This window comes from Lycorma delicatula, chromosome 6, assembly GCF_047948215.1.
Source record: "Lycorma delicatula isolate Av1 chromosome 6, ASM4794821v1, whole genome shotgun sequence".
Lineage (NCBI taxonomy): Eukaryota > Metazoa > Arthropoda > Insecta > Hemiptera > Fulgoridae > Lycorma > Lycorma delicatula.
The window spans coordinates 134,397,141-134,416,926 of record NC_134460.1 but is presented as its reverse complement, the minus strand read 5'-3'; the positions used below and the strand labels follow the sequence as shown (position 1 = coordinate 134,416,926).

At 31.7% G+C, this 19,786-nt stretch overlaps 1 protein-coding gene and 2 non-coding genes across 4 annotated transcripts in view; 1 reads left to right on the top strand and 2 right to left on the bottom strand.

Moving 5' to 3' along the window:
- LOC142326979 (uncharacterized) overlaps positions 1-19,786 on the top strand; it is a 226,633-nt gene that overhangs the window by 68,491 nt on the left and 138,356 nt on the right. The window lies entirely within an intron of this gene.
- On the bottom strand, positions 5,440-5,511 carry TRNAD-GUC (transfer RNA aspartic acid (anticodon GUC)). Its single transcript has one exon. It is a non-coding gene; the product is annotated as a tRNA-Asp (tRNA).
- TRNAD-GUC (transfer RNA aspartic acid (anticodon GUC)) lies at positions 6,998-7,069 on the bottom strand. Its single transcript has one exon. It is a non-coding gene; the product is annotated as a tRNA-Asp (tRNA).

The window sequence follows — 19,786 nt, the reverse complement described above, 5'->3', positions numbered from 1 at the left end:
AAAGTGGTTTTTTAAAAATTTTATTGCTTAAGTTGCCTCAATAAAACTTATTACAGAACTATGATAAAAATAAATCGATCAATCTTGGAAGCATAATGCTTAGGACACACACACACACACACACACACACACACTGAGGGAGAGGGAGGGAGAGAGAGAGAGTGAGCGAGATAACGCATATATGCGCGTGAACAAAATACGTTCGTTCAAAATGAAAATCTCAGAATTGAAAATTCTAACAGGTAGTTTGTTCGTACATTAGTTCAGACCGGTTAGCCATTTTCAGTGATACTCGTAGATTTATTGATCCTGTTTCAAACTAGGCTATAAATAATTTTAAAATTTTACACCCTGAAAAGGAGGTGCTACCTCCTCTCATGGTATAAAATACTTGAATACTATTTTAGTAAAACTAAATATAAAATTTTTATTTACAAATAATAGAGCATAACTCAATGTGATTTATCACCGGAATTAAATTTCTTTTAAATGAAAGCTAGCATAATAGATTTGAAAATCATACCGGCCAAAATATAAAACATACGCTGCATATTTTTATACAACAGTAATTAACTTTGTTTAACGTTATATAAAAATCAGTTATTATTAATTAAATTAAACAGTCAGTTAAAAAATATTTAGTAATTCAATCTTATCCAAAATCTATTTATTATTTTTTTTTTAATTGGGTTATTTTATTTCTTTAGATAATGAATAAAATTCATTTACAGAATAAAAGCACTTCTAGCACAGCAAATTATCAGGACTCTTTTTATTTGTTCGATTTACTTTGTTTTTTCTAATACGCTAAGAGATTATTCGACAACCTTATCATCGTATAATGGAATCTCTTAACAAAGAGAGCACATCCATGTTTGGAACACAATATTAAATGTTTATTTCTTTTATTACTATATTTATAGGAAGTGTGAACTGTCTCTAAAGAGTTATTGTTTATTTTAACGTACGGGAGTCGTATACGTATGAATGGCTTGTACTGTCAAAAATTTTCATCTCGGCAGAATGGATCTTACAACTACTTCTTGTATTGTCTTTTTTTGTAACAGAAATATTTTAAAGCTACCAAAAGAAAGTTCCTAAAAAGTTGTCACAAATTTTATGAATAAAACAAACTACCCATAGTGTGCGATAACTGAACATTTCCATCTGTTATGCTTTGGTTAATTATCAATTACTCTTACATAAAACACTACTTATATTACGAAATAGATAATCAAATGTTAGTAACAAGTTAAATTTTCATTTATTGTAATGCTTATAAACGTTGTGTACTTCATAGTACTAATTTAATTATCATATTTCGATATTTTATTCCTATCCCCAACCATAATTAATTATTATATTTTTTATAAAATAATTTAAGATCTTTGATCACAAAGCGATAACAATTTCATCATATTTGTCTATTAAAATACTTTTGAATGGTTCTTGATATGTTTTACATAAATCAAACGTGACTAATTTGACGATACTTTATTCGGGAATTCATTTACCTATATAAAAAATAATTGTCAAGCACCGAATGAAGAAAGCCAATAATACCATTCTGAAAATGATGTAAGCTTATTGACATTAGCATTTTCCAGAAAAAAAAATGGATCACTATCTCTTCAAATATTCAACTACTCCATCATTTTTTTTTTCAAACAACAGAATAAGCTAACGTATGATAATTTTAATACTTCGAGTACCTCGTTTTTAATAACGGATTAATATTACAATTGTAATTTCTTAGGAAAATCGTTCTTGATGTTAAGATATTAACATTTTACAATTTAACCATTAATTAGGGGCTTATTTATTATTATTACAAGTCATAAATTTAAAATACTAACAAAACAATTTAGTCATCTGTCTTGAATTTCGTTTAATAAATATTTTACTTTGTTTACATAATTTAAATTTCTATACCTGGATCTTTGAGGTATTAGTCCATGTCTACTTCATCTTGCTATAGTATTCCAATATTATCTGCTTAAAACTACACACACACACACACACACACACACATATATATATATATATATATATATATATATATATATATTATTTTAGTTCTGTTTAGCCTCCGGTAATCACCGTCTAGTATTACTTCAGAGGATGAATGAGGATGATATATATGAGTGTAAGTGAAGTGTAATCTTGTTCAGTATCAGGTCGACCATTTCTGAGATGTGTGTGGTTAACTGAAACCCAACCACCAAAGAACACCGGTATCCACGATCTAGCATTCAATTTCGTATAAAAGTAACTGCCTTTATTAGGATTTGAACGTTGGAACTCTGGACTTAGAAATCTGCTGATTTGCGATGCCGCGTTCATCACTAGACCAACCCGGTGGGTATGTAGGTATATACGTAACATATGTTAAAAATAATCTACTGCAAGTTTTTATCCGTTAAAGAAACCAAGATAAGCTAAGAAAATATGTTTACAACACAAGCATGATTGTTTTTATTCATTAGATGAAAACATTAGTGGCTGCTGAGTTATGGTACGGTTTGATTATTATTGTATTTCATGTTTTTAGTAAGATGCGTAGCGAGAGTGAACTGCTATTACTCCCTTCCCCTTCTGATAATGGAGTAGATGACGCTACCTTATCGTACATCTAATACTACAACATTATGATTTACAGCTTCAAATGGAAACTAAATTATCGCTTGGAAGTTGAGTTTTTCTTTTGAGTAAAAAGTGGTCTAATAATCCTGACTTATGAACCTAAAGATCAAATGTATAACAGATATTATCTAAATACAACTGAAACTAACTTGGATAAACTTTAACTTTGGTTTGAAACTTGGTCCTCCTAAATTGCAAAACCGGTGTCATAGTTGACAATTGCTGACTACGCTAACTACTATCATCCCAAATGCTGATTTTTAAGTCAAATTAGATTTTACTTTTCTTTAGAAATCGGGTTTCTTTAATTTATTATTCAGCAAAACAACTTTTGCTTAAAAGCAGTAAAAATATTTTTTTATTTTTTTTTTCATATATCTTTATACTTTTGTAGAAGGTAATACAAGCAAAATAATTATTTATTTTTGAAAAACAATTATTTCTTATTAAGAAAATATATGAACAAACGAGAATGCTCGTCGCGTACGTTGTAACATCCAGTTAACATTTCATTAGACAATGTAAAATAGGGAAAACACGAGGCAGTAGAGAACGGGGGCTATAAAATTGTTTACACAATGTGATTGCTTCATTGTACTTCACAGTACTGCACATTGTAGATGCAAACACACGCTACTCATACATATACACAAAATACACACCGCCTGTGTTACCCATCATGAATTTTAAATAAATTTACCTTTGTTCCACCCTCCACCTCTGTTTATACTTCTTCTCTTTACTGCTCTGTTCTCTGTCACTCGAGCTTTCCAAGTCGCACAGCATCCACAATACAGAAGCCTTTTAAAGACTGTTGTAGGGAACGAGACACATTGAACTTCTTTATGCTTGCTACATTGTCATCTTATTCATAGGACGTAAATATTCCTTAAGAGCAAACAACGATTCTTAAAATTCCATTCATAAAGAATGTATAGTTCATGTCATAAAATTATCTGTGGTAGAACAGTGAAGTGATAAATTACTGAAAACAATGAGAATTCGGTTGATTATAAATCAAAAAGTTTTATGAAAAAATAAACACAATTCTATGTGTACGATTTTTACTTTCCTGGCTTCATAACTCTAGAGCTATGGTGCAAGAATGAAAATATGTCAATCAGTAAAAAAATGGGTTATGGGTTTTTTTTTCATTTGTCGACGTTTCATGACCCAGGGACCCAAAAAAAGAGTGGGAGAAATGTTCGTACGTACGTATGTTAGCGTAGCTATTGACTAGATAAACCAATTTTGATGAAATTTTATAGACTCATATATATGGCGCAATCTGTTGGTAAACGTTTGGTTATCAAGTTTGGTATCCAGAGGAGATGGGGGTTGATAGTTTTTTGAGGCCAATTTTCTCAAAGGTTTGCAAACATAACCCCACTTTAAATTTAAGCTTAGGACATCCACACGTGCTTGCCCAAAATCTTGCCCCAAAATTTTCCTCCTTCCCAAAAATCGAAAAAAATATTTTTTTTATTAAATGGATTTTTTAACTGATACTTTTTATGCCTTCCTAGGCATAGTAGTAGTGAAAGTGACTAAAGAAAAATATAAAAAAAATGCTTTGGGGACAATGTTGAGTGAGGGGTGACGATTAAAGTTTAAAAATATAGATTTTTTAAATTTTTTTTCTGCTAGTTTTTAGAACATTAAAATATTCTCCTCGCTTTCATTCAATAAGATCTATAGAAGTAATTGCGGAAACTCTTATTCACTCACCACTAATTCTCTAACTTTCTCAATATCTAGGAAGTTGAAATTTGATATATTCATTTATGACAACCTCAGTAGAAAAATTAAACATAAATTATTCTGATTATTAACGATTAAGAATTTGTAAAGGTGGTGAAACATTACATAAATAAAATTATTCCCTTTTTGTACATTCGGTTGTTTGAAAATTTTCATTATTATTCCTGAAGAGATCACAAATAATTATTATTTAAATTAATGAACTCCAAGGTATGAAAAGCGGTTGAATTTGAATTTAGATATTTTTTTAAAATTCGTTTTCTACGTGATTGAGTTGTCTCAGTTTTTTCATGGTTACTAAAAAGGGCCAGATTGCAATCGATAAACACTAAACTAGAATGTCGGACAATATTACCTCAAAACGTTCTAATAGATTTTCCAACACCAATAGATATTTACAATAACATAAAATAATATTCATCTCTGCAAACAATCCGTAAGAGGTAAACTTGTGGGTGATTGGACTAACATTCTCAGAACCGTGGAGTTAAAACTGATGTCTAATTATTTAAAATTGGCTGCCTTCAACATTTACATTTGGCAGCCTTAGCCTTCTGGAAACTAAAGATGAAAGTTTTAGGGTTAATGCTTATGTCTACTAGATTCGGCCAAAAGTTTCATTTTTTCGAATTGGAATAATATTAAATTGCAATTAAATAAAATAATAGAACAGTATCTAAGGCATCTCGATTTTAGTTAATTATTTATAATATTTAAATTTCGACAAAACAACTAAATTAATGAATATTGCTTGTTTGAAGACCGTAACGATCATTCCTTTATATTCAAATTAAAATTTACTTACAATTAAAACGAGGTATATTTTAAATTCGTTGCAAAGCAAAGCATGAACATTTTACTCTTAGACTGAAACATTGCAATTAAAATATGAGAATTCTCTTTTATAGTTATACGATTAAAAAAAAAAATGTAATTAGGATTATGAAAATAACTATAATTAAGAACAGTAGAACATTTTCTTTCAAAACAAATTATTTTATTACATTGAATTGCGAAAGTAAAAAAAAAAAAGACCTCCCCGGCGGGGAATCGAACCCCGGTCTCCCGCGTGACAGGCGGGGATACTGGCCACTATACTACCGAGGACACATTGGGCAGTTTCCTATTTTTATTTTGATCAATGTCTACTGTATTTTCATAGGAATAAACGACTTTTTTTTTATAAAGTTAAATGAATATTTTTAACTGAGTTCAATATAAAATGTCCTTAATCCTACCCAGAATGTATTAGTATAAAGATTTCTTTAATAGAGTGTACTCAAGCTGCATTATTTCAACTGGACGTGTTGATAATGTAACAACCGATATTTCGTAATTATATTAATACTAGCATCGGCACGGCTCTTCGCCCGCTCTAAATGTTAACTTGCGATTCCCGACGCGGTCAATTTTTACTTTTATTTTATGTTTTTTAGTCAAGTAATTTTCCCCATTTCCATCTATGCCAAACAAGATATTTAACCAGATTGGGACTTGCAAATACTCTTCAGATAAATATCTAAAAACCATTATCGGGTTTTTTGAGTTTCGATTTTTTAAGGGATGCGACGGTAACCCACCTAATCTGGTCTAATGATGAACATGTCATCGAAAATCAGCTGATTTCGAAGTCGAGAGTCGAGAGTTCTAAGTGTCCTTTAATGGTTAGGTTTCAATTAACTACACTCCTCAGGAGTGGTCGACCTGATATTGTACAAGACTACACTTCATTCGCATTCATACATGTCATCCTCATTCATCCTCTGAATTAATACTTTACCGTGGTTCCGGAGGCTAAACAGAAAAAGGAAAAAGAAGGGATGCGATGGTGTACGACGAGGCGGCTCAACCAACAGGACCACTGTTACTGTATGTAAGACGCGACTGGTTTCATCTGCTTCCGATTATTTGACTAAAAACAAAATAAAGGTAATTAAAAATTTTTTTAAATAAATGAGAAACGAAGCACGGTCACTTCCTAGTGGTATTTGTCAGGTAATGCTAAGAACCGGGAAAATACATTTCTACCTTTTCGAACTAGGGTAACCGCTTAACTAATATTTTTAAGATGGACGCCGACTGTTTTGGAACCCACACTCTTGGACCACTCATAGTTAAGGCATGTACTGACCAAATTGTTGCTGTGAAGAAATTAAAATACAGTGATAGCTTTTATAAATTGAACAGGCTTTAATTTGTATTTATTATTATTCACACAAGCATGAATTTAATGAACACAACGGTGTCCAGGGTGGAGATCCCCGCGGTTAGACGGGAAGGACGAGTGAAGCGAACCGTGATCGGCTAAACATCCCCTTATCATGACGGGAAATCCAAGTAGCCATATAGAGCGGTGGTAGCAGGAACAGCTGTGATAGTTTTATATATAGATAATATAATTATAATGCGTCTCGGCCTTTTATCCGGAGATCCCGGGTTCTAATCCCGGCCGGGCACGGCATTATCATTCGCTACAAAATTGATCTATTATAAAGTGACTGTAATTGGGGGATAAGCCTGATCTTGCTTTAAAATAAATAACCAATGTTACTTTATAATATTAAAAAGTATAATATTAAAAGTAAAAAAATTCCTCCCCGGCGGGGAATCGAACCCCGGTCTCCCGCGTGACAGGCGGGGATACTGGCCACTATACTACCGAGGACATGCAGAAGTTCCCTGTATTTTTATTTTGATGAATGTCTACTGTAATTTTCATAAGATCAAGTTTAATTTAGTAAGGATAAACAAATATTTTCAACTGTGTTCAATTGTTTGAACTCAGAAAAAAGAAGGGAATTCTTTTTTTAATTGACTTCTAAAAAGGAGTGATGTATTCGACGCGTACATGGTTTTTTTTATTTGTTCGCGCATAACTTTTTTCCTACTAATCCGATTGAAATAAATCTTATTGGTATCGTCGCAGCTGCTTTTCGCGGTAGTACGTGATGGTGAAAAAACCATTTAGACACAATGAAATCGGTCTGAAAAATTTACAAAACAATATTTTCGCCGTTCGGCGGGTAGGTAGGAACAGAGGGAATCCTGATATTCTATACGTATGTGTCACGTTAAAAAAAATTTCTGTAGGAAGTAGTGAGTTTCTCCACAACATATGTAACACCGTTAATAAAATCATAAAAAATCAAGATATCTCGACTTAAACCTTTCAGACCCAATATATATCATATATAAAGCATCGGTAGGGACCATGGAAATCTTTTAATTTTATATACGTGCATCACTTACATGGTGTTTTGCAGTCTCTCGCAAGGTTGAACTATTAGCTAAACCTTCTAAGCTTCTGACCCTACTTAGAGCAACATAAAGTTATCCTTTCGCAAATAACTTATTCCCCAAATCTATTACAGTTCTATTTAATGTTGTACCTTGAAATTTGTGCACTGTTACAGCCCAACTTAAAATTAAAGGTATCATATATCTTCATGTACTTTAATAGCTTGAACTTTGTACTTACTGTGTAATAGGTACACAACGTCCTTCATCTTTCGTTTTTGAATCTATTGTTTCGTCATAACATTTTATTTACGTAGCTTTTGGTAACTCGCCCCTTTCCAGTTGGTCCCTTCGTAGGGCAGGCCATTTGAATTTCTTTACAATCTCCACAGCGCCGTTAACTAAATTCTCAGAAATCGATATATTACGCCTTAACATAACTCTTGAATACTCTGCCAATTTCGCATTATGCAACAAGGCACCACAGTTATGGAGTCTACCGGAGTAACATTCCCGGGGTAAGTTTTCCCAAATGTTGCAGTTTCTCATGATCCATCAATAGCGTTAATAATGTAAACTCTATTGTTTTTTATATCATATCAGTCATACTACGATTATATTCAACAACTAATTTAATAGTTGGGAATATTCTTACAGCATTTCCATTTGCAGATTCGCCTGTTAAAGGTACCCCTCTTGGGGTACCCCACTTCCAATTGGCCAGTTGTAACTTCGCCAAAACGCAAGTGATTTAATAAATTAATGAACTCCATGTCATTTTAATGTCCCGTGTTTATTGTTGTTAGTTCACAAAATGAAAACTGATTCCACAAATTTATTTCTGCTTTACACCAAGGAGGTTGAACAAAAGCACCAACTGAATGGAGGCAGCTGAATTATATCACCAAAAAACACGTTAACTCCGCCGAATAACTTATCGTTATTATTAAGACTCGGAAAATTATGAAATAATTTTTCTTTTTCTAAAAATGGAACCGAAAATTTATTAAAGTCAATGCGTAAGTTAACACAGAAACAAGATGTCGGACTTGTTACAGCACATAATACTATAAGAAAAGAGCTGAAACTTTTCCCCTACATAGTAATGTGTGTTCAAGAACTGAAACCTACAGATTATGCCAAAAGACTAAATTATTGTCAATGGTTTAAACGTTTTATTGAACAAACTTCCGTAGGTATCCTCGACATTTCTAACAGATTAAGCATGGTTTCATCTGGAAGGGTATATTAATTCTCAAAATACACGTTTGTGTTAGACAATTAACCCCATTAATTACATCAACAATCTTTACACGAAACGAAAATTGGTGTCTGGATTGATGTGAGTAGAACGCGCATTGTGAGTCCAATATTTTTTGAAAATACACTTAATAGTGATCGTTATTCTATTGTTTTAACAAACTTGATTAGTCCGTTAACAGAAGTGGAAATCAATCACGGTTGTTTTCAACAAGATGGTGCTATAGCGGACGCAGCTAACAGGTCAATGAGGTTTCGCCCGAACTGACTCCCCCTCCCCCCGCCCCACCGTATTACTTTCTATGGGGGTATCGAAACACGCAGTGTATCTCAACAAATCATGCACGATTGACGAACTAAAATCCGCACATTCCATATATCAGCTGGTTAAAGTGTTTGGAAACAAATTGAAACGTGTGCAATGTTGTATTGATGTTAAATGAGGTATACAAAGTATCCTAGATATTATAATTCCCGTTTCTATGTAAAGTAATGAAATAATAATCCAAAATTATAATTAAGAAAGTTTCGTCATTTTACTTCCATAATTCCAGTGCACAGCAACTCTCCTAACGCTCTGTATTTAGATATCCAAGTTTAAATATTGTGATAATACAGGAACGTGTTAAGAAGGTAAAAATTGAAGAGTAAGACAATGATAGAAACATATAAAACAGGTAACTGAGGATGTTAATGTTAAAAGATTAGTAAAAAACAAAAAGAAATGAGGAAAAGTATGAAATAAATCAATGATAGTCGATTAAAAAATTGCTTCTTTTACTAAAAATCATAAAAATAGAAATGCATGAGTACGTAGCTTATACTTTAATTACATCTACGTTAATAAATGTTAATAAAAATTGAAGAGCGAATATATAATCTTTATACAGAATAGAAACATTTCAGTTGAACTAGGTCAGTGCAATAATAAACTAGGTTATACGAGCTACATATATCGCTGCGCTGTTACATAAAAACGACGCTTCTCAACCTCCCATTCTACAGATAACCCATTTAAACACAAAGAGTTTGTGTAAGTAAATATAAAATATAAATTATAAATCCTTTTTCTAGATTAAATAAACAAAAAGCAATATAAAAGTTTATTTTATTTTCATATTTTTTATACGACTACCACTGGAGAAATAAAAAGATACAATCAGTAATAAAAATTATAAAACAATCAAGTTATGTTATATTTATTAACTAGCCTTAGGAGAAAAAACAAATAGTTGTAATAAATTTAACGGGAAATTTAATAATAAATATAATAATAATAGTAGTAATTAGTAATAATAATAAATTTCTGGGGGAATTTAATATTTTCCCAGAATGTTTTGAGTTTTTGATTTATCGATAAATACGGCTAAGTTTGAAATTTTAGGAGAAAAACAAAAAAAGTAAATATACATTCCAGTGTACAGTTTAATTTAATCGACTTTTACGAACTGTAATTTTATTTCGTCAAAAGAGATCTTCCAGCAAAAAATCTTCATGAGAGTTATTAAGTTGAAGAATTTTAATTTTTAGCTGAAGAATTTAATTATATGTATCTATTTTTCAAAGTTGTAAAAAAATCTCTAGAAGGATTTACGATGTACTACGAATTTATAAATGTAAACTCTCACCAAATTTTAAAAAATATAGATTAAATTTATCGTATTTTTCATAGTGCACATATTTAACGTGGATCACGAACATGTGTTTGTGAGTGGAAATATTTCGTTTGTAAAAAAAAAGTGAAAAAAGAAAGTAAAAAGATCTGAGTTAAAAAAAACATATGGTAAAAAAAGAGATGAAGAACAAGAGTTCAAAAAAAGCACATATATTCTTTCTTTCACGGAAACGTGTGTGATGGGAATTTTCGTTCTACAGCTACAGCGCAACGCATCGTAACATTCGGTTAAAGAAAACCATCAATCTTGTTTAGATTATAGGTCAACCAAACGTGTCGCCTCCTTTATATAGGGCTTTATATATACAGCCTGCTATATATTAACACGCAATGTTCAACCAAAAAAAGAGGTAAAAATTCATTTATTTTACTACCGTTTTTTATGACCATCACGTTGATAGGATTACAGTAAATCTTTTTCTATATATTTAATTTTCATGAAATACTGGCGCGTCACACACACATTTGTACTCTATTGATTACTCCAAGAAGAAATTATTTTGGAAATAGCATGTTTATTCTCCTGTAGCTCTAGAACGACCAAACCTGTCTAAATAAGATTGAAACAAAACGAAACGTTTTAATCACACGCATGATACGTTGTAAAATAATTTAAAAAAAAACAAAATGGTGGACAATAGTAGCCATTCTCTTCAATTAAAAAATATTGTTGGGCAGTTCTGCTCAATAAGAACGTCTTTTCTATATTTTATTTAATATAATTTTTAGCACAAGAAATATACAAAGCATAAATTAAATGAGAAAACGAAAAGAGATATATTCTTTTTATTTATTTAATATTAAACAATATTTTCTAGTTACAAGAAAATTAAATTATTTTAATCGTAATATGATGAAATAATTAAATATAACGATTAGACTCTACACTGGAATTGTGGAAGTGTTATGATGAAACTTTGTTAATTATATTATTACTTCATATTTTTATTTCATTATTTGTATTAACAGATATTACAATAACTGGAATAGTTTATAAAAGAGGTTGAAAATGACCTCCTCTAATACCAATACAACACTGCATACGTTTCATTTTGTTTTCAAATACTTTAACCAGGTAATGTACTGGAATTGTCTCAAAAGTTTACCGTTATTGCTGTTTTTATTTTATCAATTGTTCGTGACCTTTTGTGATATACTATACTGCTTGTTTCGCTGCCCCCCCATAAAAAAATAATCCAGGAGGGTCAGATCGGACCATAGTGCAGGCCTAAAACCCCTCGAAATGATTAGTTAACCAAAGATATTTCATAAAAAAGTCATGGAACTGTTTGCTGAGTGCGCTGTGGCTTCATCTTGTTGTAATCAACTGTGACTGATTTTCACATCTGTTAGCTAACTATCGAAGTTAACGAAGGTTGTTAAAACAACACAATAACGATCAATATTAACTGTATTTTCAAAAAAGATTGGGCCCACAATTTACGTTCAACTCACACCGACTCAGACTCCAATTTTCGCTTTGTATAATTCATGGAGGTTAGTTGTCGACTATGGTCGTCTATTTTGTGAATGAAACCCAGATGAAACCACGTTTCACCTGTAAAAAACTTAATGTCAAGGATACCTACGGAATTGTGGTCGATAAAACTTTTAAATCATTGACAACAATTTAATCCTTTGGCATGATATGTAGGTTTCATTTCTTGAACACACATTACTTTGTAGAAGAAAAGAATCAGTTGGTTTAGGAGAAAAGTTACAGTTTTATGTGCGGTAGCAAGTTCGATATGTTGCTGGTGTGCTAACCTACGCATTGACTTTAATGGAATTTGGCCATTGCATCCAAAATATGAAGCAGCTTCTGTTCGTTTAACTTAGATAGTCTTCCACTTTGATCTGTCTTCAACAGAGCCTGTTGTCAAAAATTTTTCGATAAGAGTTCGAACTGGATTGCGATGAGGAACAGTATGTAGACATTTTTCAGAAAACTTGTACTTCCCCTAAATCAGTATATTTGTCATCTTTCCGAAAGACGTGATCAGCAAGAAAAATGCGTTCCTCTACCGAAAGAACCATTACATTTCTGACAAGTATTATTTCCGATAAACGAAATAACACGAAACGAAGCACGTTCAATCTAACCCAACAATTTACGTCTTTGTTGATTACTGAGCAACGCCCAACAAACCCACAGGGCAATCAATCTAACGCCAAACTGTAGAGCAAACTGTGTTTGCACTGTAGAGCAAAAATCATTGCAAAGTTGAGAAAATTTTGAGTAAAAATAGGGCGACAAAAATCATTCCAAAATCAAGATAATCTGTCCTTCATATTCTACAGTTCATCAATTCAACAGACAACAAAGAGTCTTATTTAACAGTGATGCGAAGTTAGTAACAGGCAATGAAAAAGAAATTAGGCGAGACAGTAATTCACAACTGGTTTATTTACTCATAAGCAGTTCCTTATTAAAAAATGTTTGTCAAAGTTCATTAAAACCGTATTTCTTTAACCTCCTGAGAATACTAACCTAAACTATCTAAATTTGCTGTTGCAGTCTTTTTTTAAACAAATTAATCCCGAATGGATGCCATTTTAAAAAGAATTTAGCATATTAATGAATACTTCTGTGAGACCTGTGTCTATAGTACAAAGAGATTCTAGAATCCTTTCTTACAGCAAAAAAAAAGTTGGGAGAAGTGCGTGATCAGATAAGTATTTTGAAGAAGATAGGTCAGACTAAATAATCTAATAAATCTTTTTTTTTAAATTAAAGTTAGCTAAAACACAGTGAAGAAAAGCAGACTGGAGAATGTGAACAACAGATAACTAATGTAGTAAATTATGTTGAAATTAAAAGGATTAAACAGGTTAAATAACTAAGGCTTTAAAAAAAATATGAAGTTATTAAAAAAGTGAACATATATATTCCCTTGTTCAAATGGCTAAACACAAAATAACTTAATAAACTAATGTGATTAACACTGTAAATGAATACGAAAGTAAACTGCATGGCGAGATAAGTAGCCGCACTAGGCGTATAGTGCCTTCTAATTAGTCATTTGAATAAATTGCTGTGTAACTGTATTGTATAATATATTATAGTATGTTTATATTATTGTAAAAAAATATAAAATTAAAAATCTAACAAACATTTTTTTAACAATTCTTAATCAGTAATATAGTGCAGTCAGATATTTTAATATCATTTTAATTACGACTTCTGATAGCAGAACATCTTTTTAAATTTACTCCTAGACTAATCAAAATTTAATCTAACAAAGCTCTCAGGTAAATAAACCAACTTTACCATATAAGGTAGAATAATAAGAAGAAATCTGCGAAAAGTTTTAAGTGTTTAAAGAGAAACAAAACTTAAACAGATACGACAACAGAGAAGTTCTTGAATAAAACCAGAGACAGAAATAAAGTTAACTTTAAATAATATCAAGAAGAAACTAAACCAAAGAGTCCCATGTTCGATTCCAGGTTAAATATACAATTTAAAAAGCAATTTAATATTTATATGTAACATGATTATCATTCACGAACCATAAAAAAAATAAATTCCTTCTCCTAGAATCAAAACAGTCCTCTTCAACATAAGGCACAATTACTTTATTTGATTTACATTTATAAATAAATAATATTTCAATATCTTCCTGCGTAATTAACAATTATAAAATCTATAATAGTAAAAGATTTAATAAAAATATTTTGTAAATAATTCCACTTTAAAAAATTTTCAGTCTCGTCAAGTTGAGAAACATAAAAACAAATTTTGAAAGTATAAAAGCGGCTGGTACTCGTGGCTGTGTCCTGTAACTCAGTTACTTTGAGGGCCGGGAAAGTGGTTTTGGCACACCCATTCGTTCTACCAACTATTGATTAGTTATGATATTATTGTGTCCGCAATGTTGTAATTTAATTAATGGTTTGATGAACATGACTGAATTATGTTTTCTGTACTTATACAGGGTTGGAAAGATGTAGATTCAGCCATATTCACCTACAAACGCTAATTCCGTGAAATAGAAAGGTTATTAATATGTCAGGTACACTTTCCTTTTTTTGGTTTTAAAATATAAACATGAAATGCGTGTTTATAAAACGTTATTATTTTATGAGAAATACATTAAGTCAACGAAGTTTTTTAGATATTATAATCTAATTAACAATAATCCAGAAAAAATTATAATAAACTTACTGGTGATGTATCTTAACATTAAAGGTTTTTTTTAATTTTCACACTGAATATCTTATTTCAGATCGTGATCAACGAAAATTAGACGGCCGAAGTGAAAAGGAAGATCCTTATTGCCTTATTTATTTACGATTTTAGCTGCAGGTTGATTACAATTCCTTGCAATTAAAGAAGAGAAGAAAAACCACATGGTGTTAATTATAATTACAATTTTCTATCACTTGTCTAATTTATTAGTCTGTGACAAAAAATTGCTGGAAATTAGCAATTTTTTTTTCATTAAATGCAATCAGTAATTTTTACTGGCTAATTAAAGCCAAATAAATAAATATATATTCTAGCTATGTATATAGCTAGAATAGTTATATTAAAGGGGAAAGTTTGATGATCATGTCAAAAATACGGTATCAGGGATTTTCCAAATCTTTACGTTTTAGGGTCAAACTAGTTCATCTAGACCAGTAGTCTCCAAAGTGGGATACACGTACCTCAGGGGGTACGCAAGGTGATACTTGGAGGTATGTCAAAGAAGTAGGCTTACGATCACTTGCAAGTGTATTATCATGTATCACGTAAATGCGAGGTTCTCTCATTGGTCGCTGTGTCTGGTTTCATTAGCGTCTGGAGAGCTCAACATCATAAATGCACCGGCTTTAAAGCGCATGTACACGTAGACTTTTATGGGAAAAAGTCTTCCCATAAAAGATGGAAGATACCTCTGAACATTAAATATGAAACTGTTATCTTCGTGCACATGCGCTTTCACGTCCCGGCCGCTCAGTGCGGCATTGTGCAAATGACTTTTCGGTCGTGTATTTGTATCAACATTGAGAGAATTTTATCAACTATATAGAACTAATATATATTGCGGTGTGTATTATAATAACTGATTAGTTGACTCTTAAATGCTATTTAATATAAATTTTTCATAAAATGGATAAACGGTAAAAAAAACTTGTTCGCAAGGAAACCGCGGGGTGAAAATTATTCTGATAGTGCTACTACTTCTGGTGAGTAACAAGTAAGTAATAGTAACTAAGTTGATACTCATAATTGTTGAAGTTCATTAGTATTCATGCCAAGAGATAAAAATATAAACGATATGGCGGGTACAAAAAAAAAACTATGCCAGAAAGTTCGAAATTATCAAGCAGACTACATAAAATTTGGGTTCACATCAAGGGACTCACCAATGAATCTCGTCCTACATGTGTATTATGTTTAGAGATGTTATTTAATGCTAGTATGGAGCCACCAATGATAATAAAGCATTTAAAAATAACATCCCGAACTTGAACAAAAACCACTGCAATTTTTTGAACCACGTTTAAATATGCATGTAATATTCAATCTAATCGTTAAAAAAATGGTTACACTTAATAATAAATGTTAAGAAGCCTCTCTTGCGGTTTCTTTCATAATAGCAAAATAAAAAATGTCACACCCATCGGCGAAACACTAGTTCTTCCTGCTGCAGTACAAATGGTGCAAATAATTCACGAGGAAGTATATGCTGAGTAACTAAAATGCGTTCCCTTGTCAGCAAATTCCGTTGCTAGGCGTATAGAAATTATTGCTGATAATTTAAAGAAATAATTATTAAAACATTATGGAAAATTTGCTACATTACTAGATGAAAGCACAGATGTCGCCGCCAGCTTTGCTCAGTAAATTGTATTCATTAGATACTTTTTTAGTAATGAATTGCGCGAAGTACTACTTCTTTTATAAGCTACTTAAAAAATGATGTTCAGGGGAAGACATATTTTCAACAGTAAATAATTCCTTTGTTACATATAACAGTTTATTGGAAAATTGTGTAACAAGGGACGGAGCAGCAGCTTTAACTAAAAGAAGGAAAGGAATTAAGGCAAAGGTAATAGAAATAGCACACCACATGAAATTTTTACACTATATTAACCATCAGCAAACTATTGCAGGAAAGAAATTGGAGCCAGAAATACATCGTGTGCTGCAGGATGTTATCAGCGTAGTTACTTTTGTAAAAAACAAGAGCCTTGAATAATTGAATATTTTCAAAAATATACAGTGAAGTGGGCAGTGGCAACGAAAATCTCCTTTACATTACAGAAATTCGTCGGTTATCTCGTGGGACAGTGCTACAAAGAGTTGTTGAAGTGAAAGATGAATTACGCATTTTTCTTTTGGACAAAGATAAGAGTTCAATGTTTGCCTGCTTTTGCATTGACGATAAGTGGCTTTTGCTAGTATGTAACTTAGCTGATATATTAGAAAAAGAAAACATGCTCAACAAATATAATCACACTGCTAACATTAAATTCTAATTCAAAATGTAAATTTTTAATTTAATTTAATTTAAATATATGTATATTGTTTAAAAGAAATAATTTGATTTTTGACTACGCGCTCACCCACATCCACCCATCCATACACACACACACACATACACACACATGCATACACTATAAACATATATATGTATATATATCATATGGGTTACAACTTATAATTATTTTCGTGTTAGGGGTACGCGATCAAAAACGTTTGGAGATCGCTGGATAACACACAAATCAATCTTTAGAGCATTTCCATAAGAATTAAATCAATTTTTAAAGCAAAAACTAAATTACTTTTTTCTAACATTTCAGCTACCGAATATCTGAGTTTACAAACAAAAAAAGAAAATTTAGCTGGAAAGTCAGGTGGCCTGTTTAGTCATGTCTTGTTACAGTAGGACATAACATTATAAGATAAAAAAGTCTGATGTGGACACTACATGGACCTCTCTATACGCCTATTAAATTACATAACCACATTTTTTTTTAATGAAAAGTACATAAAAGTTTATTTCATTAATAATTTCTGATTTTTTTTTTGATTTTTTATTATTATTGAATTATTATGCATCGTATTTTTTTATAATCAAAGGTTAATAATTATTAATAGATTAAAAAAGATTTAATAAGAAATAAGATTTAAAAATAAGATTTAAAAATAGATTTAAAAAGAAAAAAAGGAGATGAAGTCTGATTCGAACCGATGTGCCTATCCCTTGTAAGATCCAAATATTTCATTAATTAGAATTTTATTTGGCTATAACTCTGGAACCAATGAGAATAAGTACCTCTTGTCGTTCAAAAGTTCTCATGATGGCTTATTACTGCAGTAAAGAAAAAGTTCAAAATCTTTTCTTTTTTTTTTTGTATTTTAGGCTTTTTTGGACATTTTTGATTCAGTCGACTGCAATCAAAAGGGGAGTTGCATAACGAGTTGTTATAACAGTCCTAAATCCAAAATTTCAACATAGTACGACTAATCGTTTTTTAGTTATGCGTGATACATACGTTCGTGCGTATACACACACATACATACACGTACATACAGACGTCAAGCCGAAACTAGCCAAAATGGATTCAGGGGTGGTCAAAACGGATATTTCCGTTGAAATCTGAGAACCAAAATTTTCGCGATCACAATACTTCCTTTACTTCGTACAAGGAAGTAAAAAGACTACGCTAACAGTCTAACTTAGTAACACACCACATAGTAACTTTGAAATTGTGAAGTGGTCTCGCGTGACACTGACCACCAATGTGGGTGACTATCAACTGAAATTTTATTTATCAACAAAACTTGATGTATGAAAATCATCTTCATAACTCGTCAATGGGTTGTTTACTAATTCTTGGTTTTCATTAATCAACTGTAAAAACATCTAATTAAAATTTGCTCGGCTTTCCATTTTTATACATGGATTTCAGAGCAAAAGGACATTCATTGGCACTCTATGACGCTACCACAACTTCAATGTAGTAGATAATAACTGCGTTCAAGGGAGACAAAAATACATATAACACTGTGTTGTTTAATGAAATACTGCATATCAGATTCATTAATTCTTTGCGGGTATTACAATCTTAGCTTTACCAAAGATACTTCATCCGTTAGGTCAATCGTGCAACTCTGGACTAGAGTAGAATTTCCTTAGTCAGTTCATAGGCAGGGCATGTATAAATAATATTTTGTTACAAGCACGGAAGGAATCTTTTTTTTCTACAAAATTAGAGGAATTTTATTTTGGGTTCTCTTAAAAGTATATTGATATTCTATTCTCAAATGTAATTATAAGTTATTAACTAAGTGCTATGAAGTATTTAGATTTTCACTAGACTAGAACGAAGAAAAAAATAAGAAATCATCTCTGTATACCCACCCATTAACGTAGATTTTTGTGTCTCTCATAATATAATGGAATAAAATATTAGTTTCATTTGACCGTAAAAAAAATAAGTATAAATATTATCTAGTCCACCGTGTAATGGTTAACTCGTCGTCGCAAATCAGTAGTTTAGCAGCTGATTTTCAAAGTTGAAGGTTCTGACGTTCAAATCCTAGTTAGTTCTTTTACACAGATTCGAAACTAGATACCGGTATAAATTGGCGTTGGGATTCAATTAACCACACATCTCAGGAATGTCGGTCTGAGTCTGTACAAGTCTACACCACATCTACATGTCATATATATCATCCTCTTCTCAATGGGCCATGGGGGGCTGCTTATTGTTCAGTAGTTGAACAGAGTGACTTGTAGCTTTCAGTTCTTGAACACACATTACATTGTTAGAGAAAAGTTTCACTTCTTTTCTTATAATACTATGTGCTGTAACGAGTTCGACATCTTGCTGCTGTCTTACGCATTGATTTTGATGGACCTTCGGCCATAGCATCCGAAATATCAAGAAACTTCTGTTCGTTTAGTTTAGGTGGTCTTCCACACAGCCTGTTGCCCGAAATTTTTCGGTAAGATTTGAACTGCCTCTGCAGTTTAGGAACAGGAGTATTTGAACACGTTTCAGAAAACTTGTGCTTCACTAAATCGTATACTTATAACCTTCACGAAAGACGTATTCAATGAGAAAAATACGTTCCTCAACCGAAAGAATCATTATGTTTCTCGCAACTATTGATTCCGATAGATGAAACAACACGAAACGAAATGAAGCACATTCAATCACAACTCAACAACTGACATCTTGGTTTATTACTGAGCAACGCCCAATAAA